This window comes from Pongo pygmaeus, chromosome Y (assembly GCF_028885625.2).
Source record: "Pongo pygmaeus isolate AG05252 chromosome Y, NHGRI_mPonPyg2-v2.0_pri, whole genome shotgun sequence".
Classification (NCBI taxonomy): Eukaryota; Metazoa; Chordata; class Mammalia; order Primates; family Hominidae; genus Pongo; species Pongo pygmaeus.
This window is the reverse complement of record NC_072397.2, coordinates 2,623,161-2,633,219: the sequence shown is the minus strand read 5'-3', so window position 1 is coordinate 2,633,219 and position 10,059 is coordinate 2,623,161.

The window sequence follows — 10,059 nt, the reverse complement described above, 5'->3', positions numbered from 1 at the left end:
GAAATACATGTGACAAATATAAAAATAACAAAATTAAGTGGCACTAGACCCTAACCTAGCCCCAAAAAATACAGAAAAAGAAATCCAAGGGAACTCATATTTCTCTATTGTGATAATTACTACAAGGTTAGAGTAACCAAAACAACACAGCACTTGCAAGAGGACAGATATCACACATCTAATAGTGGAACTTGGAGTTTAAAAATTAAGGGATATATTTCTACCCAATTCATTGTTTACAAGGTAGCTGAAACCATGGAATGAAGAGTTTCAACTTATGGTTCTGAAAAAATTAACAGGCAAAACAGAATGAAGTTAGAATTCTACCTCAACCTATATACAAAAATTAAATCAAAATAGATCAACAACATTGACAGCTAAAGGCACAAAACTCTTAAAAGAAACTTCAGTAGTAAACATTCATGGTGTTGGATTTGGCAACAGGTTTTTATATATGACGCCGACATCACAGAAACAAAAGAAAAAAACAATAGAAAAACTAGACTACATCACAATTTAAAATTTTCATGTATCAAAGGACACTACCAAGAGACTGAAAATACAACTCACAGAAGGAAAAACAAATTCAAATCCCATGTCTGATGAGGGTTTAATATTAAAATACATGATTGCCATTTACAATTCAAAAAGAAAAAGACAAACCAACTAAAAGCGGGGAAAGGACTTGAAGAGACCTTTCTCCAAAAATAATTTACAAACAGTTGACAAGTACATAAAAAAGATGCTCAATGGTGGTAGTAATTAGAATGAAAAAGCAAATCAAAACCACAATGTAATCCCACTTCACAATCACTAGGTAATAGTGTTAACAAAGATGAAGAGGAATTGGACCCCTCAATCATTACTATGGTGCAGTCCCTGTGGCAAAATCTTTGACAGTGCTTCAGAAAGTTAAACAACATATTATGTAGCAATCACACACCTGGATATGTAACTTTGCCCCCAGAAGTAGTAAAACAGGTGTTTTTGTTTCTGTTTTTGAGACACAGTCTCACGTGTTTTTTTGTTTGCTTGTTTGTTTTTTGTTTTTTGTTGTTGTTGTTTTTAAGATGGAGTCTGGCTCTGACTCCCAGACTGGAGTGCACTGGTGTGATCTCAGCTCACTGCAGCCTCCATCTCCTGGGTACAAGCCATTCTCCTGCCTCAGCCTCCTGAGTAGCTGGGATCACAGGTGCCTGCCACCTAATACCCAGCTAATTTTTGTATTTTTAGTAGAAATGGGGTTTCACCATGTTGGCCAGGCTGGTCTCGTTCTCCTGACCTTATGATCTGCCCCACTCAGCCTCCCAAAGTGCTGAGATTACAGGCATGAACCACCAGGCCTGGCTGTAAAACAGGTATTAAAACAAAAAATTTATCCATTAAAGTTCATATTTGCTTCAGAATGTGAAAAACACCCAAATGTCCAACTCTTAAAAGAATAAACAAAATATGATATATCCATACAGTGAAGTATTGTGCAATCAGAAGAAGAAATACAAATGCGATGTGGTAGTGTATGCCTGTAGTCCCAGCTACTTGGGAGGCTGAGGTGGAAGGATCACTTGTGCACAGGAGATTGAGGCTGCATAAGTGAAGATTGTGCCACTGCACTCCAGCTTGGGCAACAAAGCAAAAAAAAACAACAACAAAGCAAAAAAAAAAAAATGCAAGGCACTTTGGAAGGCTGAGGCAGACAGATCACGAGGTCAGGAGTTCGAGACTAGCCTGAGCAACATGGTGAAACCCTGTCTCTACAAAAAATACAAAAATTAGCTGGGCATGGTGGCACACACCTGTAATCCCAGCTACTCAGGAGGCTGAGGCAGGAGAATAGCTTGAACCCAGGAGGCAGAAGAGGTTGCACTGAGCCGAGATCGAGCCACTATACTCCAGCCTGGGTGACAGAGCAAGACTCAGTCTCAGAAAGAAAAAAAAAGTGCTAAAGACTTTTACAGATACATCAGCAAATAAGAAACGCAAATGGTAAATAAGCATATGAAAAAGGTGTTTCATATCATATGTCATCAGGAGAATGCAGACTAAAACAATGAGATATCTCTACATACCTATTAGAATGGCCAAAATTCAGAACTCTGAGAACATCAAATGCTGGCAGGGATGTAAAACTCATTTTTTGTTGGTGGGAATGCTAAATTATGGAGGACAGTTTGGCTGTTTCTTAAAACATTAAACAGATTTTTTACTATACAATCTAGCAACTGTACTTCTTGGTATTTATCCACAGAAGCTGGAAACTTACATTCACATGAAACTAGCCCATAAACGTTCATACCAGCTTTATTCATAATTACCAAAATGTGGAAGCAACCAAGACATCATTCAGCAGGTAAATAAATAAACAAACAGTGGTACATCCAGACAATGGAATGTTATTCAGTGCTAAAATAAATAAGCTGTCAAACCATGAAAAGACATGAAGGAGCCCAAATACATATTATTATGTGAAAGAAGCCAACAAAAAACAATTATATGCTCTTTGATTCCAACTGTATGACATTCTGGAAAAGATAAAACTATGAAGACAATAAAAAGATTAGTGGCTGCCAGGGGTTAGGTGGATTGTGGAGAGGAATAAATGAGCAGAACATAGAGTGTTTTTAAAGCCATGAAGGACTCTGTATAATACTATAATAATAGATACATGTCATTATATATTAGTCCAAAGCCATAGAATGTGTAACACCAAGAGTGAACACTAATGTAAACTATGGGCTTTGAGTGATCATGATGTGTCCATGTAGGTTCAACAGATACAACAAATGTACCACCTCAGCGGGGAATGTTGACAATAGGAGAGGATATGCATGTGTAGGAGCAGGTGGAATATGGGAAATCTCTGTACTTTGTTTAGATTTTGCTATGAAACTAAAACTGCTCTTAAGAAATTAAATTTTAAAATAGAAAGAAATACAAACTACAATATTTATAAACCATAATAAACACATTACATAATGTGAAAGACACCACACTCAAAAGGTCCCATATCGTATAATTCCATTTATATGGAATATCTAAACGTAAATGCTTAACACAGAGAAAGCAGTTTAGTGGTTGCCAAGAACTTGAGAGCATAAAGAATGTAAAATGGGTATAGAATTTTTGGGTAATGAAAACGTGTTAAACTCGGTATAGGTGATATTAGCACAACACTGAGAATGCAAAGATGCTGCTGAATTGTGTACACTATCAAAGAGTTAATGGTTAATTTTGTTATGTAAGTTTTGCCTCAGATTTTAAAAAAAACAAGATAGTAATATAATAATATGCCTATTAAACACTTTATGCATTTCACATATTGTACATAGCAGAAATTGCAGGGTTTTTTTCCTGGAGCCTAGTAACAAAAACATACTGTGTATAAACCATCTTCACTGAAGTAAATCTAACTGAGGAAACTCACAGACAAAACTCACAAGACTGGCATCAAATTTTTATAGTGGCAAATACATATAGCAAAAAATTTACTATTTCAAGTATTTGTAGGTGTGCAATTCAGTGGAATTAGGTATATTCCCAATGGGTTGTATGACCAGTACAGCTATTTCCACATCTTCATCATCCTACTTCATCATCCCTACACTCACTAAAAAATAACTTCCTATTCCTCCTCAGCTGTAACTGTGCTAAGCTCTTTTCCATTTTATTTTTCTACAAACTTGCCTATTCTAGGTACTTGATATATGTGGAGTCATACAGAAGTTTTCTTGGTTTATGTCTGGGTTATTTCATTTGGCATAAAGTCTTCAAGGTTCGTTGATGTAACATTATCAGGATTTCATTCTTTTTTATGATTGAATAATATTCTTCTGTATGACTCTATCACATTTTGTCTGTCTGCTCATAAGGGACATTTTGGTTTTTCCACCTGACTTTGAAAAATGCTGCTATGAACATTAGTGCCGAAGTATCTTCTTTTATTTACATTTGAGTTCTGAATAACACTCTAATTAGGATCACCAACCCCTCAAACAGTAAAAAAACTGCATATAATTTGATGCCCCAAAACTTAATTCTAATAGCCTACTGTTGTTGATCAGAAGCTTTACTGATAACATAAACAGTCAATTAATACAACTTTTCTTTATTTTTTGAGACAGAATCTTATTCCATCACCCAGGCTGAAGCACAGTGACACAATCCCTGCTCATTACAACTCTGCCTCCCAGGTTCAAATGATTCTTGTGCCTCAGCCTGCTGAGTAACCAAGATTACAGTTGGCTAATTTTTGTATTTTTTAGCAAAGATGGGGTTTCACCCAGTTGCCCAGGCTGGTTTCAAACTCCTGACTTCAAGTTATCCACCTGCCTTAGCATCCTGAAGTCCTGAGATTATAGGCACTATGCAAGCAGGAAGCCAACCTCACTGAAGCCCTATAAGAAAAAAAAAATCTGTGGCACTTACTCTCAAGAATTCCTTCGTCTCACTTTGGGAGGCTGAGGCCGGCAGACCATGAGGTCAGAAGTTCAAGACAAGCCTGGTCAACATAGTGAAACCCCATCTCTACTAAAAATACAAAAAATTAGCCAGGCATGTTGGTGGGTGCCTGTAATCCCAGCTACTAAGGAGGCTGAGGCAGGAGAATTGCCTGAAACTGGGAGGAGGAGGTTGCTGCAAGCTGAAATCATGCCACTCTACTCCAGCCTGGGCAACACTGCAAGATTCCATCTCAAAAAAGAATGAATTTCTTCCTCTGTCACAGTGTGGCTAGATCATAGTCATAACTTCTCTTTGGGGGAGGAATTTGGGTCGTAGGAAGGGAAACAAGCAGGGCCACTGAAAGCAAGACCACCAACTTGCACCAGACTCTGAAGTACCAAACAAAGACCAAGTGAAGCTCTGAGGATGTACCAAAGCTTAGAAAAGGCTATAATACTGCAGACAGCCACCACAGGAAACAGCTAAGCAAAAATGAGCAAAGCAATTCAATTAAAAATTACATATACAGGCCCAAATACAGCATTCATTCCCACAAAAGGTTTGATAGATTTTGAGAATCTCTCGTCAGACTGATTGGAGAAAGTCCTCCCTACACTTAAAAAAAGAAGAAAGAAAAAAGAGCAGTGATGGCTCATGCCTGTAATCCCAACACTTCAGGAGGCCAAGGCAGGTGGATCACTTGAGGTCAGGAGTTCAAAACCAGCCTGGCCAACACAGTGAAACCCCTTTCCTACTAAAAATAGAAAAAACTAATTGGGCGTAGTGCTGCATTCCTATCATCCCAGATACTGAGGAGGCTGAGGCAGAAGAATCACTTAAACCCAGGAGATGGAGACTGCAGTGAGCTGATATTATACAACTGCACTCCAGCCTGGGCAACAGAACTAGACTTCATTTCAAAAAAAAAAAAAAAGAGAACTTTGGGACTGAGGCAAGAGGATCACTTGAGCCCAGTAGTTTGAGACCAGCCTAGGCAACATAAAAAAAACTCTGTCTTTACAAAAAATACAAAAAAATTATATGGTCATGTTGGTGTGTGTTTGTGGTCCTATCTACTCAGGAGGCTGAGGTGGGAGAATCACCCGAACCAAGGAGGTTGAGGCTGCTTTGAGCTATGATGTTGCCTCTGCACTCCAGTCTAGGCAACAGAGTGAGACCCTGTCTTTCCCTCTCTCTCTCTCTCCCACTGTACATAAATATATATTCAATAGACATATATTTAAAATAAACCTATTAAGCGAATGTTTCTTAAATCTCAATTCTGGAATTTACAATAAAAAACAATCACACCTGAACCTCAGTATAAGCACTGCAAAAACAGCATCAATTCTTTTTAAATACCATCTATGATTTCTCCATTAAAATATTTTCTTCAAAATCTAGAAAACAAAAACAAAAATCATACAATTATACAAAGATGATTATAGTCTTTCTGTTGTCTCCAATGCAAAACTAATCATTAGCATTCATAGAAAAATTACAAATATAAAGAGCAAACAACTTCATAAACATATCTCAAGAGCAAAGATCTCTCCAAACTTTTCTTAAGGGATGTTTACAGGCTTTATGAATGACAGCAAATCCATGAGACAAATGACCACAAATTCTTGCAAATTGTTTTTTGGAGAAAAAAATGACCATGAGCATCACACACAGGTACCCTCCTATGTCTGAGTAGTGCAAAACCGCATTTGCAGGAGACCACCAGTCTCAGAGTCTTCAATCTGAAACATGAAAGGCATACTATCAAGATCTGTCTCACTGCTTCAGTGGTGACAAGGTGTAGCACTGTCCCTTAGCCCTCAAACACGTGCATCTCACTGAGACTTTTCTACATTACCATGAACCTCCCATGACACAATTCCCCTTATTGGCACCTACATCTTCCTGAATATCTGTTTGCAAAGCTAGGTGCCAGCATGTTCTGCACGGCATAGCTTTTTACAGTGGAGCAATAGGCCAGCCAGCCTGGGGAACTGCAGAAGCCTGTTCACAGCCAACTTGCTTGAGTTTGAAGGTCAGCGTTACTGATATCCCAGAAGGGATATTCCTCACTCATAAAACCCCAGTGAGAAGCATGCCGCATGCATCTTTCAATTGTCACAATGAAACAGAGGCCTTCCCCGCCAAGTGGAACTGTGAGTCCATTAAACTTCTTTCCTTTATAAATTATCTAGTCTTAGGTTTCTTTACAGCAATGAGACTCCATCAGTGGAGCCAATACTTAAAGGCTGCCTTCTGTGGGTCATCATTTGTTACTCAAAGCAATGGAGCTGCAACAGTGCTAGGTGTCTTTCAAACCCCTGCTTCCTTTTCATCTTTGGCCCACAGAGATATCACACTTCTCAGTCTCCTTTGCAGCTAGGTGGGACCGTGTGAGTGGGTTCTACACAATGGAATGTGGGCAGATGCCATATATACTCCTTCCAGGCTTGTCCCATAAGCTTCTGGCAGAATGCTTCATGACTTCTCTCTTCCCTTGCCTGCAGGCTGAAAGCAAATGGCCCAGTGGAGGATGGCAAAGCCTCATAAGACAGAAAAGCCACACCACAGAAAAGCCTGGGACCCTGAATGACTGTGTGAACCAGAGAGTCTTGAAAACCATTCCCATAACTGTACTTGACTGACATGAACAAGACACATCTGTTAAGTGGCTGAGATTTTGATTGCTAGAGTAGTTAGTTGGCTAACATGCTTAGAGATCTGGACAAAGAAATAAATTAATGGAAATCTGGAGGTTTTAATTTCATTTGACTTAAGCATTGTTAGTGATTCACACAAAGTTAACTAAGTATATACAGCAATCAAAACAACACAAAGTCAAGGAGACTCTGTGAAAAACAACAGAAAGTATCACATACCATCTAGGCCATAATTCATGTAATGAATATCAGTTTCTATATAGAGAAAGGCTTCTTGACTGAAAAGGTGGTTATTAGATTTGTGAAGACATTTTATTTAGATTGAAGCCTTATTTAGAGATGATTAAATGGTTTTTCCCTCCTATACCATGTGGTATCTTAGGCATAACGGGTAAGACCAACCATATTCTTATTTTCATAATGTCATATTTCTATTATAAACATCACTTACCACTTTATTAGGTAATTATTATTTTACATTGCTACCTCCTCTATTAGTCTGTGAGTCCCTTAAAGAAAAAACAGTTGTTCCTATAATTCACTTTCTTAACCCAGAGCCTTAGTAAACAAAATGCTATTTGATAAATTAAACAGGCCAATTATAGAAATTGATACTACAGAAGAATCAAATGGAGCCAATTAACAATCAGGAAAAACTTGGAAGGGACAAATGAGGAGAGAAGGAAGCATTTTTAATTCGACTGAGACCAGAGGGCTTTGACTATTTTAAAAAAAACCAGTCAGGGCACTCAGGAGGCTAGGCATTATAGGGTCATTCCTCAGTCACGCAGCTCATTTTTTAAAACAGATCTGCCCTTTAAAGAAAAGTAACTCATCAGGCTTCCAGAGCTTGATGAAACATCTCTGAATACTTCCCCTAGGCCTTTTGTTCTGAATTTCAACCTTGTCATCTACAATCTGGTTTCCTGAATGTGAGTCTGCACACCAGAGAGGGAATGTCTAGAGAAAACAGAGACACGAGATCTTTGCAAGATGTTCTATCTCCAGCAAAGAATAAACTATTCTAAGAAAATCAATCTCACACATACTCAGGAAAGTGAACTCAGTGCCACATACCTAAGAGTGGAAGAGTCTAATCAAGGACTCTGAACTCTCTTTTGGTAATCAGCCAACTCTGTGTGCTTCCCACCTGAGATAAGGAAAGAAATCTAGGCAAAAATAGAAAAGTTCCAATGTTACCTAGGAAACACCATCCATGAGAAAAACACTAGAAATAAAGTATTACTTCCTTAAGGATAATACACACTGCAGTTTGTTTTAAATAGTTTACATCCTTCTTAATAGTTTACATTAAGGATGTATCCTTAAATAGTTTACATTAAGGATGTATCCTTAAATAGTTTACATCCTTCTTACCTTCCTGACAAATTTCAAATGATAAAGTTAGGAAAGTTAATGACCAGCTTTTTATTTTTATTATTACCAAAATGCTAAAAGGAGGTGTAAATACAAAACTTTACAAATACAAATAAAATACAACATTATAATACTGGGTCCTTAATTCACTACTGAATTTAATTGACAAAAGGAATATTTAAAGGAGGAACATTTATCTTAAATAGGGCAGTTTTTAACAAATAATGTGGAGAGAAAAAAGAGAAATATAGACTAACCACTGATAGAAGTAATTTAAACTAGAATGGGAAAGAGCCATAGTGGCCAGGTAGAGTGAAGAGGTAGAAAATAAGATTCTAGTAGAAAAGGCCATACTAGGGGAGCAGCCAAAATGGCTGAAGAGAAACAGCTCTGCACAAAGGCGGGTGATTTCTGCATTTCCAACTGAGGTACCCAGTTCATCTCATTGGGACTGGTTGGACAGTGGGTATAGCCCAGGGAGTGCAAGGCATCAGGGAGTTTTCCCCCCTACCCAAGGGAAGCCATGAGAGTCTGAGCCTGAGGAAGCATGCACACTGCAGCCCAGATACTGCACTTGTCCCATGGTCTTTGCAACCTGCAGACTAGGAGATTCCTGCTGGTGCCTACCCCACCGGGGCCCTTGGTTTCAAGCACAAAACTGGGCAGCCCACTGGGCAGACACAGAACTAGTTGCAGGAGTTTTTTGTTGTTGTTGTTGTTTTTCCATACTCCAGTGGTGCCTGGAACAACAGTGAGACAGAACCGTTCACTCCCCTGGAAAGGGGAGCTGAAGCCAGGGAGCCAAGTGGTCTGGCTTGGTGGGTACCACTCCCACAGAGCCCAGCAAACTAAGATCCACTGGTTTGTAATTCTTGCTGCCAGGACAGTCTGAGATCTCTCTGTGACTCGGTTACCTCCTCTGGCAAATGAGTAGAAACTATTAGCTGTCCAACTGACTCACAGATTCCCGTGTGGATAACAGGTAGATAAAAGGCGCAACCAGGCCAGGCGCAGCAGCTCACGCCTGTAATCTCAGCACTTTGGGAGGCTGAGGTGGGAGGATGGCTTGCGCCCAGGAGTTCAAGACCAGCCTGGGCAACATCGTGAGAACCTGTCTCTACAAAAAATTTTTTTAAAAATTAAAAAGTGCAATCCTACTTTGTGAAACGCTAAAAACAGATTTAGTACGACAAACCCACAAGGGGGAAGGGGAGAAAAAGGGATGAGCGTGGCAGCACACCAACGTTGCACACATACGATCATATCCAAGCCTGCTCTCGGGTCAAAATTCACGAGCATGACTGCCTTTTAGTGGAGGCCCAGAGAGGGTAAGAAACTTGCCCAAGGTCACACAGCTTGCCACGGGCAGATATGAAGTTGGAGTCGACGTGTCTGTCGCCCTCAGTTTCTCTCTTTTTTTTTTTTTTGAGACGGATTCTCGCTCTGTCACCCAGGCTGGAGTACAGTGCCATGATCTCAGCTCACAGCAACCTCCACCTCCCGGGTTCAAGGGATTCTCCGGCCTCAGCCTCCCAAGTAGCTGGGACTACAGGCGCCTGCCACCATGCCCAGCTAATTT